This window comes from Mustela erminea, chromosome 17 (assembly GCF_009829155.1).
Source record: "Mustela erminea isolate mMusErm1 chromosome 17, mMusErm1.Pri, whole genome shotgun sequence".
Classification (NCBI taxonomy): Eukaryota; Metazoa; Chordata; class Mammalia; order Carnivora; family Mustelidae; genus Mustela; species Mustela erminea.
Window position 1 is genome coordinate 25,649,944 of NC_045630.1, and position 16,670 is coordinate 25,666,613.

The 16,670-nt window shown below is 47.2% G+C and overlaps 1 protein-coding gene across 2 annotated transcripts in view; it reads left to right on the forward strand.

Annotated features, from left to right (window-relative positions):
• The window catches only part of ASTN1 (astrotactin 1), a 317,340-nt gene that overhangs the window by 170,759 nt on the left and 129,911 nt on the right, over positions 1–16,670 (forward strand). The window lies entirely within an intron of this gene.

Below are 16,670 nucleotides of genomic sequence, written 5' to 3' on the forward strand. Positions count from 1 at the left end.
CATTCATGTTGTTACAAAAGTTGGGTATTCATCCTTTCTGATGGAGACATAATACTCCATTGTATGTATGGACTACATCTTCTTTATCCATTCATCTGTTGAAGGGTATCTTGGCTCTTTCCACAGTTTGGTGATTGTGGATATTGCTGCTATGAACATTGGGGTCCATATGGCCCTTCTTTTCACTACATTTGTATCTTTGGGGTAAATACCCAGTAGTGCAATTGCTGGGTCATAGAGTAGCTCTATTTTTAACTAATTGAGGACTCTCCACACTGTTTTCCAAAGTGGCTGCACCAACTTGCATCCCCACCAACAGTGTAAGAGGGTTCCCCTTTCTCCAAAGCCTCTCCAACATTTGTTGTTCCCTGTATTGTTAATCTTTACCATTCTAACTGGTGTAATGTGGTCACAATGTGGTTTTGATTTGAATTTCCCTGATGGCTAATGATGATGAATATTTTTTCATGAGTCTGCTAGCCATTTGCATGTCTTCTTTGGAGAAGAATCTGTTCATGTTGTCTGCCCATTTTTTGACATGATTATCTGTTTTTTGGGTGTTGAGTTTATAAGTCTTGGATATCTGCCCTTTGTAGGGTCATTTGCGAATATCTTCTCCTCATGGAAGGGTGACTTTAAATGGAGTGAGAGCTCACCATTTTGGGATAGTCAAAAATGGGAACACAGTCTACGTTGAAAGCCTACCTGGAGTGGAATTAACATCAGCGTAATGAGCCACAGTACTTTGTAAGCCTGGTATTATAGCGCTCCCCACACTGTGCCCTTCAAGTGCTGTAGTAATAGTACTGATATTAATATTAGTAATAATAACAACTGACAAATAGCCCTTGTGATGCACCAGCCCCTCTCCTCAGTATTTTTCACGTACCAATGCATGTAATTCTCATTTCAATGTTATGAAGTAGAAACTACTAATGGCCCCATTTCACAGGTGAATCACTTGACTATTGTAGCAATATTGCAAAGTCTCAGAGGCAAGAAAAGAGACTCTTGGGGTCCCTAAAGAGAACTTTCCTGTGTCCAGTCCCTCAAGGGCTAGAGAGTCTCTAAATGAAATGGAAGCTGGAGAGAAGCTGCAGTTCAACCTCGAGACTCTGGGGCCAGGGGATCCATGAGTTGACGCCTGAATTAGAACAATGACAAGTATGTAGTCTGTAGTTAAGCATCTCTTTCAGAATGATGTAGAGGCCTAGGGAAAGTGACAAGCCACTAGAGGGACCACGCTGGGGACTTAAGCACGGTAAATGCCATTGGCTGCTGCCCAATCCAGGTTGGAAAAAGCATTCAGACATATCCTAGGGGCCCCCGGCTGGTAACTGTCCATCAGAGGCAGATGTCCGCTACTGACTAGCTCTATGCTGTGGATGGTGTGGAACCATGGTCATGTGTTCAAGTCAAGATGGCCCATTACTGGGGCACCTGGGTGGTTCAGTGGGTTAAGCCTCTGCCTTCGGCTCAGGTCATGATCTTAGGGTCCTGGGATCAAATTCCATATCGGGCTCTCTGCTCCACAGGGAGTTGCTTCCTTATCTCTCTCTTTCTGCCTGCCTCTCTGCCTACTTGTGATCTCTCTCTGCCAAATAAACAAATCTTAAAAAAAAAAAAAAAAAAAAAGATGGCCCATTACTGTAGCAGAGGGTGTGGCATGGCCTAGATCATGGACCATACACCTGGATTGCATTTACTCATCTACCAGCACAATCATGGGAGAATAAAATCCCTAGTCAGGTCCTCATTGTTAACAAAGATTTCAGAACTTTTCCCCAATGGGTCAGGAGTGGCATCTTCATGTTTAAGAGACGGGGCCATCCATCTTCCCCAAGCTACTTGGCCTAGGATAAAGATCGTCTAGAATATGTTCAGGGGTTTTTCTTTCCAGAGATAAGCTTGGGTATCATTAACTGGACTTCACTTAACTATAGCCTTGGTCAAACTCTTTCATCCGAACTGGGAGGCTGTGGAGTCCTTACTTCCAAGAGGATTAATGTTCATCTGCTCACATTTTTATCTGTATGGGGGCAGCAGAGCTCGGTGGGAAGAGTGTATTGTTGGCCTGAGATTTGGGCTCAAATCTTATTTCTTCTATTTAAAAGCACTGTATTTTGGGCTGACTTCATAACTTTTTTGAGTCTTAACTTCATCATCAGTAAAAATAAGAAGAATAGTATCTACTTCAGGGAAGCCTGGGTGGCTCAGTCTGTCGAGCCTCTGTTTTCGGCTCTGGTCGTGATCCTAGGATCCTGGGATCGAGTCCCACATCGGGCTCCTTGCTTGACGGGGAACCTGTTCCTCTCTCTGCCTCTGCTTGTCACTCTGCCTGCTTTTCCATGCTCTCTCTCTTTGACAAATAAATAAATAAAATCTTTAAAAAAGAAATAGTATCTACTTCATAGAGTTGATAGGTTTATGAAGAAAACATAAATAAAATATGTTGTACTCAATAATGTTAAAGAAAATATATGAACTCTCAGCAAGTAATGGCATTGAGTTTCTTTGAACTGCCACCAAATGGTGTGATCTTAGTATCAGTTTGGCAAGTTGGGTTTAGAGTAATGGGGCGCCTGGGTAGCTCAGTCGTTAAACGCCTGCCTTCACCTCAGGTCATATTCCAGAATCCTGGGATTGAGCCCTGCATCGGGATCCCTGCTCAGCAGGGAGCCTGCTTCTCCCTCTGCCTGCAGCTCCCCCTGCTTGTGCTCTCTTTTTCTCTGTGTGTCAAATAAATAAGCAATCTTGAAAGAAAGAAAGAAAGAAAGGAAGAAAGAAAGAAAGAAAAAAGAAAGAGAGAATAACCTACCGTTAGAATGGAAATCTCACCAGGGCACAATGCCTGGTATTTCATGACACCATCACATCAAAATACACTGTATCTGTTACCTCGTTTAAATAATAACGAGTAATGTTCACTGAGTACTTTCTATGTAAAGGCGTTATTTGTAAATGCTGTGTGGGTGTTCATATCATTCCCTCCTCATGTCATGCAGATGTGGAACCTATGGCACAAAGGGTCCAATAATGTACCTAAGACCACATGGTAGGAATGAATGGCGGGAGATGGAATGACCCCAACAGTCTGAGCCTGTGTCTTAGCTCTTTGTGTGATGGATGAAGACCAGTGTGGCTACCATGTAGCCTCTCATGATAAGGCCTCCCAGCCCTCAAGGCCCCTGCATTTGTTTCCAGCCTGGCTGAACTGCTTGCCTCCTGACCATCCTTAACTTTTTACTTGACACCCTCCCCACTTTTACTCAGGACACTTCTTCCTCTCCAGTTACTCCCTCCATTACCCTTCCAGTAAATTCTATCCATTCTCCAAGGCCCTTTCTAAATCCCTGCTCCTCCATAAAGTCTTCCCTCATTCCCCAGTTGGAAGCCATCTTCTCCTTCTGAGCTGCCTCAGACCTCGTGGCAGTTGCCACAGTGTGCCTTGTTATTTCTATCCCTAGGTTGGTCTTGACCCCTTGTAGACCTACCAGAAGACATTTGGAGCAAAGGCTAAATTTTGAGTCTCATTCTCAAGTACACAGTTTCTTGTATATGGTAGGTGCTCAATAAAAATGGAGTAGGTACTGGTGAGATTTCAAGCATTATGAGAAATGGAATAACAGGAAAGATATTTATGTTGGGGGCAGGAAGGAAGGAGGGTCCTGAGATCACTCACCGCTCATCACTTCCATTAAGGACTTCCTCTTTCCCAAACGCCCTCTTCAATCTTCACAACAGTCCTATGAGGCCAGTCCATTAGGACATTAAATACATGAAGAACTGAGTCCATAGAACGTATTGGTTAGGACTGTACAACAGAACCCCTGAGTCCTTACCCACTTCCCTTGGGCAAATTGTATAAGCCGTCTGCGCTGTAACTTCCCTTCCTGTGAAACAAGGATGATAGTAATAGTACCCACCTCATAAGGTGCTGAGAGGTCAATGAGAATCCTGAAAAGCGAGATTATCTAACACCTAGGAATCAGCGTCAGCATTCCTGCTGGGGAGATGGTTTTCAGGAAGGAGGTCTTGCTTCTATTATTTAAAATCTCTCCATTTTGAACACTAACCAGTAGTTCCTGCCCAGGCTGAGGTTTTGTTGGTTGGTTGGTTGGTTGGTTTGGTTTGAACGGTTTTCCCCTCTTTATCAGCCTCAAAGCAGTCACCCTGAAGACACACCCTGCTCTTGAAAAGCTTTGTCTCTCCCTTCCCCACACCATGTTTTCCAGCAGGCAGAGGAGGGTGCTGTTGGACATAGAGGCCTACACTCAAGCCTCTTCCTAATTACACTGCAGTCAGATTTTCCACGCAAGCCCCTAGCGTGGCAGGATGCCCTCTTTGAAGTCATTAGTCTTCACAGCAGGGAGAACACATCATCAAAGACTCTGTTTCCCAGCAACCCCTGCTGTGCCCTTGTGCACCAGAGGATTGCAGCAGGAGAGAGCAGAGCCTACAAGTGCATTAAGTCTGCTCCTCTCTCCTCTGGCCCTGAACTGCGATTCCTTTGAACTGAAGCCCAGGGAGAGGGCTGGTGATGCTATCGCAAAACCTTTCCCCATTCTTTCAGTTTCAACCAATTTAGCAATTAAACTTGCTAGGGCCAGGGATAAAGAATGTAGGACAGGACATGGTTAAGGTTCCAGTTGGTAATCTAAGGCGCTGTGGGATGGGAGTTGGGAAGGGAGACTGGCTGTGAGCCTCCAGATATTGAAAATGTACTTGGTAATGACTATGAGAAATCTGCGGTGAAGTTAAAATTCTGTGTGTGTGTGCACGCGCACATGCGCACACAAGACAGAGAGGGAAGGAGGGAGAGACCGAGAGACCCTCCATTTTGATCAGACAAAACTGGATTTTCATCTCGGCTTTACCTCTTACTTGCCTGTTTATTTTGGACTTTCAGTTTCTTGGTCCCTTCGAAGTTCAGTGACTACTTTGAATGAAGAAACGTTTAATAGAAACATTTACTTAGACCTAGATATTTGGTTGTGGCATGAACCTGGGTCTTGTTTCAGCACTGATGTCCAAGGGCTCTGCCCCCACTCACCTGTCTTGTCTTTGGAAGAGGAGTTGCTGGAGCTCCATCATGGACTCTCAGGGGGTGGCGGGGAATGTTTGAGTGCAGATCTCTGGGGTGCGTGCTGAGGGTGAGGGGTACCCCAGTGGGCTCCAGTGGTGAGCGCCTCCTCGTCACCAGGCTGTTTTTCAGACTGCTGGCCTCACACAAGCCCTTCATCTCTCACCTGTGTCACCACGCTAGGCTTCTCTCCTGGCTCCCGGCTTCATGACTTGTCCTCAAATGCATCCTCTGCAGCAACCAAAAGATCTACTTGGAGGAGCTATTCATTTCGTACTCTGCCCCCAAACTCGCCACTGACACCTGGGGCCCTACAGAAAGAAATTGGGGCTTCCTAAGGTGGTCTGCAAGCTCTTTTTGACCTGGTTCCAGCCAACCCCGTCAGTCCTCTCACCCCGTCTCTCTCTGCCTGGATTGTTCTGTTCCAATGACATTGACTGTGTTGTCCAGCCTGTGCATGGGTCATGCTTACCACGTGTCTGGGATTTGCCTATGGAGTATGCTGTGCCCAGAGTGACTTTTCCTACTCCCTTCCCTAGCCCATTCCCAAACTTTTCTGACTGTTCCCTACTTAGTGTTTAGCTCTGCATCCAGATAGCCCCCTCTGAGGCAGCTAATTGGTGCTGCCTCGCTTTTACAAAGGGGCCTTCTTCTGTGACCCTGTGACTCATCCTGCATGTCTCTGATGTTGCTTTCACACCATAAAATAATGATCTGATCATTCTAATCATCTGTTTGCTAATCTGCCCCCTCCCCCCCGCGCCTGTTCTTCCAGCTTGCAAATTCCTCAACTTCAGTCCCATGTCTTATTCATCATTGTAACCCTATGGCATTTCCTGCCACATTCAGATCAAGCACCGAATACATGTTTGTTGAATGAATAAGTGAATGGTTGCCCGTAAGCTTATCCATGCACGTCCATGTAAACCTCTGCATGATTTTCTCGGCACGTTCTTTGGTGCTTAGGCCTCTTTATCCACAAAAGACAAATCAGCTTATTTATATTTAATATTTGTCATGGTGTTCTTTTCTGAGTTAAGTCATTTGTCTTCCAAGTGCCACTAAAGCAGTGTATGTTCATGAGTCATTCATTTGAAAAACATTTATCAATGACCTTCCATGTCTCAGAGATTGTGTTAGGTGACTGGAAAAAAAAGAAGATGGATAATAATAGCCAACAGTAGTGTCAGGTTTATTATGTGCTAGGCTCTGTTCTAAGCCCTTAACATCTCCTCATTTAATCTTCACACCAACTTTATGAAGGAGATATTATTACTATCTACCCTCATTTTACAGCTGAAGACATTGATGAACATAGCCTGCTCTCGCCTGAGTCCTCTAGAAACAAAGCTTCGGTATTAAGGCTTTATAGGAAGGATCAGTCCCTGGGAAGCAGAGTGAGGGGGTCGGCAGTAGACCGTTGAGACAGGAAGCGGAAAAGCAGTGAAACGTGCCGTATTGGTAAGCTAGCCACAGCTTTACAAGAAACCAGTTTGGGGACACACAGGATGTAGTCTAGATAGGCCTTGTGGAAATTTGTACCTCGGAACAGCCCATGATCGGGGAAGATAACCAGGAAGGAGAAAATGTACCTGCTGATTCTTGCTAGGCTTCTGGGTCTCACAGAGGGTGCTTATTTCTACGAACATCCACAAGGACAGAGTGAATGGATCCCACGCTCTCTACTTCCTTTTCAGCCCGCTTCTCCCCACCATACGTTACCCCCCAAGTGAGGCTCTGATGAGGGTCAACCACGAGTGAGGAAGTGAGAGATCTCCCTCAGAATTACAAAAATTCACACTTGGCGTAAATCAAAGGAAAAAGCGCAGGATACGAGAGGGTATCGTATAGGATATGAGAGGGTCGCGTCTAGGAGAGCTGGAGGCTGACTGTAAATAGCAAATGAATGAACAAATGTTGAGCAAGTTGAGATGAATGGAAGAATGAGAAGGCAGCATCCCAAAGACTGAGAACAGGGCAGTCCTGAGGGGTTCCACTGACAACCAAGGTGTCCATGTGAGTCACCGCAGGAAGATGACAAGGGCACTGAGGTCAGGCCACCCAGTGCATACTCGTGAGATGGATGTCCCCAGAGTTTAGAGCAGGTGGTTTTCTGAAACGGGAATGTTTCTGGGAGAGCTTCTAGATTCTTTAGGCCGTGGGGGTAGGTAGTGTTCAAGGATAAATATCCTGTCCTGTTTACCTCTAATTTGTCTAAAAAACTGTTCCAGATCATTTTTGCTTTTGCTCTGCTCCTAGTTTCTGCCACAGTGGATTTAGAAGGCTCTTTTGTGGGGCCCCCTAGCACCTGCACAAAGGTGAGTGAGAGCTGCATTCAGCACTCTGTTGGTATTCTTGCCTCTGGATGGCAGCGGGGGACTCCTTGAGGACTCAGACTGTGGTTTTTTTGGCTCTGTTTTGTCTTTTTGTGCTTGCGATGCCGAGATCTCTTCGTCATACAGTAGGTGTTCAGTGAACATTAACTCAATGACTGAATTCATGAACAAATAATGCCGGCTGGTTGAGAGTTCCACTCCGGTCATTTTTCAGGAAGGAAAAGTAGCAATTTTTCCTTGTTCTTCTTAGTCTCTCTCTTTCCCTGTATCTGCCACCAAAGTAATACCGGATGATAGAGATTGCAATGAAGACGATCTTAAAAGAGATACTAAATCTTATTGGAAAGACAGGAAGGGAGACAAAGGTTTCTTTTGTTCTTTCATTCTAGACAGTTGAGAAGGAACCTTTCTGATCCCCATCTAGCCTGCCTTTTCTTGGCAGGAGCCACAGGGACTCAGCCAAGGATCCTTAATGAATTTGGATGCAGAATTCTCATTCTCTAAGCTTGTATTTGTGACTCTGGTTCGCAACGTTCAAGGCGTGTGTTTTTCCTGAAGACAGGGTTCAACCCAGGAGCTCACGCCTCTGGTTATCTTTCAGCTCCCCGAACCTATACTTAATAATCTGGAGAAGCAAACGAATCTGCTTGGGATCAACTTCAGCCTGCTCGTTTAGGTCCAACTTAAATGCTGGGGGAGCAATCTGCTGGGTATAAGAAACAGCTCTCCTTTCTCTCTGCTCGCCAAGGACCCCACTTACCCATTACTTTATTGGTTCCCAATGACACACCGGGCCGGGGGCACCAAAGCAATCTTACAGGGGTTCCATAAGATTTTTTTAAATTGTCAGAGGAAACAGAGATACCCTACTTTCTGCTTTCAATATAGGGGTATTATTTTTTCAAACGATCCCTGAATTGTTAGGATATAAATAGTAATAATACGTAAGCTGTTTGGACTTAACTACTCCATAAAGGAAACTAGTAGATATTTCTTTGGACCTGGAGGAGCTGTGACAATTATTATGTCACTTTGGGTATGAGGAGCCCAGCAGGTCTGGGCTTCATACAGTGTCTCCTGTTAGGGGCATTATTTTCTCAGGTTTATCTCTGAGGATACTAAGGATCAGAAGACTCAAGTAAATGACTACGGGGTCATAGTGTAAGTGGGAGGGCCAAGATTTGAACCCAAGACTGTCAGATGCTGAAGTCCCTGTGCCTCCATAAAGGTGTTCTACCGCAGAATGCATGAAGACCAGGCCTTTGACCAGCGGGGTTGATATGGGCTTTGGCAGTAATTCAGTCACATTTACAACCTCTCCAAGCCACATCACTGATGGGTAACAGGAGTTAGTCTAGGGATCTGGTCTCCTGACTCTGACTTCATTCTGCCTTATTTCCTCTCCACTCTCTACTTCCCTCTCTTCCCAGCCTTGGGCAGCCACATTATTGCTCACCAATGCTCATGACTGAAATGAGGAAGGCGCTTTATTACCTGAAGCGCAGAGAAGTGAGGTGCTTTGGGGGAAGAGCTCCACGACTAATTACGGCGGGGAGGGGCTTAGTTTACAGGAGAGATGAAAAGAACAATCACGGGACGTGTAATTTGGATCAAGCCAACATAAATGGGATGCGGCGTCATCTGTTAATATCTAAGTGGTATAAATGTCAGCGGAAAGGGCAGGGAAGTTATTTAGGGGATATAACTAGGAAATGCCGTAAGAAGGAGAAAGAAGTTAGGCTGAAAATGGGATGTTGATATTTATTTATTGGCCGGTCCGGGGAGGGCCAGTGGGGGGCTCTGCGTTTTGTGCTTTAGGTTAAGTTGGACTGGATGGAACGCTCTAGAAATATGTGTGACACTGACCCCCTGGAGATTACCTAGATAGTCCCCTCTATTTGGAATTTTCCTGGTTCTTCAATAACCACAGTTCTTCATTTGTCTTTCATGGTATTCTTTGCCCTTTCTCTGTTTTCCCTTCCTGTTCATTTATATCCATTCCAGGCTCTTCTCCCCCTGCCTTTTTTTTTTTTTTTTAACCCTCTTTTCCCTCTTACTGCTTTCCGTCCGCCCTCATCCTCACAGTCACTTTTGATTTGCCTTTTTTCCCCCCTGGTTATTCTCGCCCGCCCATTTTCCTGCTCGACTTTCTCTGGAACCTGGCGTCTTTCTCTGGGACCTGGCGTAGCCCAGGTTTCCGGGCCATTGCTCTGCTCTCTTCTTCCAAAATAGAAGACGAAATTTGCCACTCTGACAAAGAGAACAAAAGCTGTGAGTCCCTGCCCAAGTTACAAGGACAGCATTTTTCTCTTTTTAGGGGGTTTTAATTTTAAAAGGAAAAAAAAAATTGCAGCCTCTCCTCCCTCCCCTGCTGTGCGTCGTTCGCTGCTTTCTGGGCTGGGAGCGGCAGCTGAGGGACAGCCAGATAAAAACCACTCCTCTGGTTCTGATCATTTCTGCTCTCGTGTTTCCTTCCAGCCTCAGCTCCTTTTTACTGCCTTTTTTTTTTTTTTTTGGAAATCCAGGCAGAAAATGGTAGCATTAGCATTTTTAATAAAGGAAGCTGGAGGAGAAAGAGGCAGCTCAAGGAAGCTGAAGGAGGGGCCAGAGCCCAGATCCACTGACAGTCAGAACTGCCTTTTGGAGCCAGGGTGCTCTGGGTGGGGGCAGGGGGAGGCGGACAAGAGAAGTGGTCGTCTTAGGAGAAGCATTCAGGCTGATATAATTGGAGCTCTGAGCACAAGCAGTCACAGTTGGGAGGTGGGAAATTGCTGTGCTAGATTGAGTTTGGCTCAACTTGATACTGAGGCCCGGCATTGTGAAATGTTTTCTAATTTAGCTCATTTTCCCTGTCTTCCTGGAATGAGCCATTATTCGTCCATTACTGGCGAAAATCATGGTCCTGGCTAACCCCTTCTCTCCTTTTCTCTTCTTCCTCCTCCCCCTGTGCTCTGTAGGAAGGGAGAAGAAATAAACAGGAGGAAAGGGCCGCACCTATTCTTGCTTTAGAAAAAGCAAGCGAACCTCGGAGACCCAAAGGGGCTGACATCATCTTTCCCTATTTCACTTTTCCAGGGACACGAAAGCAAAAGTTTAATGGAGTTGCTAGGTTTATGTTTTGTCTGTGAGGCCATTGTACCTCTGCAGGAAGAAGCTTAATTGGCTCTTTTGCCACCATTGAAAAGGAGAAAAAATATCTCCTTGCAGAGGTTACTGTTCTGTAAAGAAAGTGCCAGTGATTAGATCTAACGCCTTTGACAGCTGGATAAAAAGTTGCTAAATGAGAGTGGATTGAATGCATAAACGTGGAGTCAATCAGAAGGTAATACAAATCCCAAACACCAAAATGGACTGTCTTACCACAGTATTCGTTCCCCCATCACACTCATAACCCTACGTGAGTACGATAGTGGCAAACCTACTTTACTTTCCCAAATCTAATTCCATAGAAGGCCAGGATGAAGTCTAAATGGGGACAGTGCCCCCTTGCTACTCCTGGATTTCAGCCTATAAAGTGTTGAAGAGCTCTCTGTTGGTAACGTGTCAACCTCGATGATCGTAGACATTGCCCATACCCCATTGTTTGAAGCCTTGCAATTTTAACAAAAGAGTGACTGTCACAGCCCATGTTCCTTATTCCTGAAATCAATCATTGGATCCTCATCTGAACAGACAAGAGAATGTGCGTATTTGTGTAAATAGTTAGTTGCATCTAGGCTCCACGTCATGATGCTGAATCTCGATTTCCTTCATCAGCGAGTTATCCCTCTTGCTCCATTGCGTGTAGCCGTGACCAGTGCCGGTGCCATGCCCATGAATATACATATTATCATTAACTGCAACTTTGAAGACCTTTCAAGATCTGTAAACCAGAGTCTCTTTGAAGAGTGCAAAGAGGCAAATGGAACTGTTTTTCTTAGGTTCCTTCAAGGAATATATGCTGCCTCCGGGCTTCGTGTCCAAAGGTAGAATTAACATCAGTCCAAGACTCTCAAAAACATTTAGGTTTGGATGGAATGTAGGTTTACACCCAGAGCCAAGCTCTCTTGAAGGAGTGAGGAATTAATTTGGAAATCGCTTTGTTACTACACCTCGGGAAAAGAGCTTTTGTTTTTGTTTTTGTTTTTGTTTTTGCTTTTTTTATGTCTCGTAATTTGCAAATAACCTCAAGTAAGACCTTGGCCTTCAGCTTTCCCATTAAACTCTCCTGGACAAAGGTCAACCGTTTAAGCATCTGAAAGGGAAGTTTTATCCCCAGTGGCATCTGCTGCTATTCTTACCCCTTCCTGGAGGTTTTGGCAGGGTCTTTGATTCCCTTTTGTTACTAGACTGTTTTTCCTGGGTGATGTGTCCCCCACCCCCAGATAATCAGACATGATCTGTAAGCTTGTGTTTTCTAAATCTGTATCTAGCATGACTCTCTTTCCTTGGTTTTGGGCTCCATTTCCAACTGCCTTCTGGATATTTGCTCGTGGAGTTCCTACAAGTATCTCAAATTAACTTGTCCAGAATTGAACATGAAACCCACACCTGCCCTGATAATCTGCTCTAACTCCCGCAATTCTCGTGTGAAGAATTGTATAAAGGGCATCAATAATCACTCAGTCTCCCGGATGAGAAACCCGGGGTTTTTTCTCCATGACCCGCCTCCCACAATTACCTTCTGCTCTCTCTCTTTTACGCACACCCTGTTAGTCCCCAAATCCTCTTCGCTCATCTCAGAAATGTCTCTCAGACCTTGCTGTTCCTCTCTATTCCCAAAGCTACAGCCTTCCTCCAGGACAGTCCATTACCTTTGACAATTGGGGACGTCTTCCTAACTGTCCCCACTGCCATTAGGCACCTGTTGAGAGAGAGGGCAGGTAAGACGGAAGGAACCTACAAATTAGAGGGTGTGCAGGATTGGCAAGTTCCTATGGGCAGTGGATCTGATAGGAGAGGCCTAGAGGGAAAGAGTGAAAGGTAGGCAGTGGCCAGAATGCTTTGAATTGCAGTCCAGGGGTCTGATTTTACCTAGTAGAAAATGAGAAGCCTGTGGAATGAATATATTTTGAGCAGGGGAGGCAATGATGAAGATGGTATTTCAGGAAGGAAAGGAAGGCATTCATGCAGGCATTTGCAGACTGTCATCCTCCAGCCAAAGCTGGCCTGCTACCTGTTTTTGTAAATAAAGTTTTATTGGAACCCTGTTGTACTCATTGTGTTGTCTATTGTCCATGGCTGCTTTCCTGCTATAAAGGCAGAGTGGAATACAGACACAACAAGAGACCATATGGCTGCAAAGCCAAAAATATTTTTTATCTGGCCCTTCCCAGAACATGTTTGATGACTCTTGCAAAGGATCGGGGTTTCTTGAACTCAGCACTACCCCCCATTTTAGGCTGACAATTCCTTGTGCGGTTGGGGACTGCTTATAGGATGTTTAATAATGTCCCTGACCTGCACCAGCCCCCTAGTTGGGACAATCAGAAGTGTCTCCAGACACTGCCCCGACTGGAGAGGAGGTTGGCCTGGTCCCCCCATTAAATCATGGTGCAGCCGGCAGGATAGGAAGCAGTTCAGGAGGCTGGTGGGCAGGTAAGAGGGCAGTGATGCCAGCAAACTCCTTCAGAGAGCTTAGTGTGTGGACTTCACATTTCTTCATTCCTTCCGTCTTTCAGCAATCCTCTGAAGGGGGTTCCTTTTTATCCTTAGTATCCCACAGGACGAATATAGTTACTGTCTTACATATGACGGAAGGAGACCCAAAGGGAAGCGGTTTACTGGAGGCCACCCAAGGAAGAAGGGGCAGAGGCAGGTTTTGAACTCAGGTCATCTGGCTCCGGGATTCACATGCATAGCCATGAGATTGTACTGAGTAAGGCGAGAAAAAAGGCTTCCTGTGTCCTGGGAACTTAATGAATACAGGAAAGGTTGAAAAGTCATCGTTGGGAGCTCTGTCCTTCTCTCCACGTCCGGACCATTTACTTCCCTCTGACCTCAAACAGCTAGAGCATCTCTTCGGCCACCTCTGCTCCTCGATGGTGCTGCGCGCAAATGACCTCTTATTCCTCAGCCGCAGGCGCCGTCCACACAGAGATGTATGTGTCAGGCAGAGCACACCCTCGTGTGGACCGTCCACGTCGTCACAGTCACCTTCTCTGGGTCTTACTCTTCTCCATCATTCTGTCTTGCTTTCTGAGTCGTGATTTTGTATTCGTTCTACAAAGAGATTATAACCCCTTTCTTGGGGTTTGCTGCCATCTTTAGCTTTATTTCCTCTTTGGACCTGGCAGCAGGTCTGTCATTGTCCTAATCATTCCGTCCATAGGGAGTGCTCATGTTGTGAAGGCAAATGGGCACGAGAGGAGTCTGGGAAAATGGAATAAGCTGGAAGGTCTTCATAAAGGGTGACGATCCTTCTGGGGACAAAAGAGCAGGTTCGAGCATCAGCTTCAGAGGCAGTGCTGGGAGCCAGGTCTCAGCTGCTGTTCCTGGAAACCCGTCAACCAATCCTCCATGCTCACGAGCCTGCTGAGTTGATCCGGGCTTGTTTCAAGGTGAAGGTTGGGGATGGCCATCTCTGCAGTGAGAAGAGAAAATTCCCTGTGTTCCTCGGGTGTGGCAGGCCCTCTTTTATTCAGAAGATGGCATGGGTGGAAAGAAAAAAATACAGAGAGAGAGCTGGAGCACATCCATTTGAGAGAAGGAAATAATAAAAGAGCCAGGACTCAAGATTACAATTTGAAAGTATATTATATTGGCCCAGCTAATGGAGAACAAGGGTCTAGAAGCTCTACCCCAGGGGGACAGGGTGAGTGGTCAATACCCACCCAATTTGGGTGCTTTTGGTGCCCAGAGCACCAGGCAGAGGCCTGAGGTCCTCTGGAGGAATGGAAACCCACCAGGTGCCCTTGGCTTGGGACAGATCCCAGGGAGCCAGCAGGGCCAACAGGTGGCAGAGGGGAATGGCGAAAGCAGGAGCTCATCTTTCGGGTCTTCTGGTCCACCCCAGCCTCCTTGGTCTTTTGTCCGCCAGGTGTGTGAGGGTCCGGTGGCTGTCGAGAGCAGAGAGCACACAGCAGAAACAAGAAGCCGCAGTGAGTGATCCTGAGACCCAGGAAGAGGGTGACCAAGGATGGGGCGTGAGAAGGGAAGCCTAACAAAGCATGGGACAGTGAGGTGGCCCAGGACAGAAGAGTGGGGGAGCAGAGACAGGACTGTGCAGGGTAATGTAGGCATTCTGGATTCTCCTCTCTGGGGGTTCCATGCCCCAGGAAAAGCCTTTTCGTGTGATCTACACTTTGCTTTGCTCCTAAGAGCAGAAAGTGAGGGCCTTTGGTGTGCACAGAACAGGTGATTTCCCCAGTCCAGACAGGCGTCCAGAGTGTAGAAGTCCCCAGATGTGAAGCAGAAGGTGAGAACTTAGGAAGGCAGGCGCACACCGTTACCCCCTCAGCACTGCATGAAAGCTGGACTTGAGGCCTGTGTGAGTGGGGAGAGCCCCCCCTGCCCCCGCCAGGACCCTGGCCCAGGTGGGATTGCATCCAGGGGTTCCTGGGGACAGCGCTCCTCAGGCACAACTATGAGAGAATAAGAGAAGCAGATTAGGCAAAGGGAAATGCTCACCTGCCAGGCAGCAACAACAGAGGCCTTGCCAGTCTTACAGGAGCCGGGACAACCCTTTAGAGATGTCCCAAACTGAGGCAGGGGATTGGACTTTTGATCCCCACGTGGGCCAGTCCCTGGATGCCAGCTGCCCAGAGAAGGCACTTACCTTAGACAAAGCAGCTGCCTTCAGCTGAGGGCAGTGCCCAGAGGGGTGTTCGGCGTGGTCCATCAGCAGGCACACTCCCAGCGCCTGGAGGATGAGTGTCAGGGAGGGTCCCTAGGCAGGTGGCTGGGTGGTGGCCCAGAGCAGGCACAGCAGCGGGTGGAGTGGTAAGACTGTGGGCATTCTGCCCCAGGTGGCAGGTGTGTGGAGAGTGTGACAGCTCTTCTCTGTGCCGTGTCTCATAGGGTCTGGCTCTGAGCGGCTGGGGTCCGCGTGGGCAGGACTAAGGACCGAGGCTGGTCAGTAGGCTGTGAGAATTTTGTTCTATGGTATGTTGGACGGCTCTGTCTTAGCTTTCAAGGGTTAGGGCTGGGCTGTTCAGTGACAAACTGGACAGAGTCCAGACGAGAGTGACCAGAGGCTGCTCCGTCGTTTGGCAGGCCTGGGGAAAGCGCCCGGAGATGTTCAGTCTAGAGAAGGAGAAGGGAAGGGAGGACGTGTGAATAACTACAGCAAGAAAGTTAGCCTTGCTTGGTTTCACTCCAGAGAGCCAGACCCAAAACTAATAGATACGAATTAGAAGGAAGTAGTTTTTAATTCAGATAAGGAAAGTGTTGAATGCTTAACACGAGCTCAAAATAGAATACTCTGCCTGGGGAGGCAGCAAGTATCCTGCCTTCTGAAATCTCTGGAATTTGGGACCTAAGGCTCGCAGTGGTTCAGTGGACACACGGTGGTGGGTTTGCAGCCAGGGATGCGGTCTCTTGGTGCTGGATTTAGCGGTCACCTAAAACCCAGTGTTTCCCTGATGTCTGTGATCATCTCAACATTCCCCCAAAGGCTCCAGCCTGTCCGCCTTCAGCATGATGGCAGCCTCACTATGCCGGGCAATGCTTCTCATTTCTGGATGGTTCTAATGGAGGTAAAGGCCTTCCATTTCATTTTCCCCAGAGCCATGCTTACCATCCCCCATCACTTACACCAGAGAGAGAGGAAATCAAAAGCCAAATGCAGCAGAATGGCATTTTCAAACACTCCATTCTCCGTGCTGTCGGTACGGAACAATCACCGAGCCCCAGCCTTTGTTCCCGGCTGCTGTACCAGCAGTGTGGAGGGAGAAAGCTGAAAGACCCCAGAAACGGCAGAGTTTTCACGGTATCAATGAGGCACGGAGGACAGCCCCCGTCCGCTGTTGCGTCTTTCTCTATCTTGCCTCTGGCTGGGCCGGTACAATCGCAGGACTTCCTCAAGTCTCCACTGGCAGTCAGCTTGACAGAATGGATTACGCTCCGGCTGGAACATTCTACAGCGGCACCATCCAATGGGGGCAGGCCCAGCAGCTGTCATTTGTGTGAGTGGATTTGAGCCTGGTAGGAGATGCGGGAGGGACAGCCACGGGGATCTGAAAGCTTTTGTTAGTCCAGAAGCCCGCGGCTGCCCAACCACTGGGCCCAAGTCCAAGGTCAGAGTGAGTACTTTCCAGGGTTGAGCACGCGTG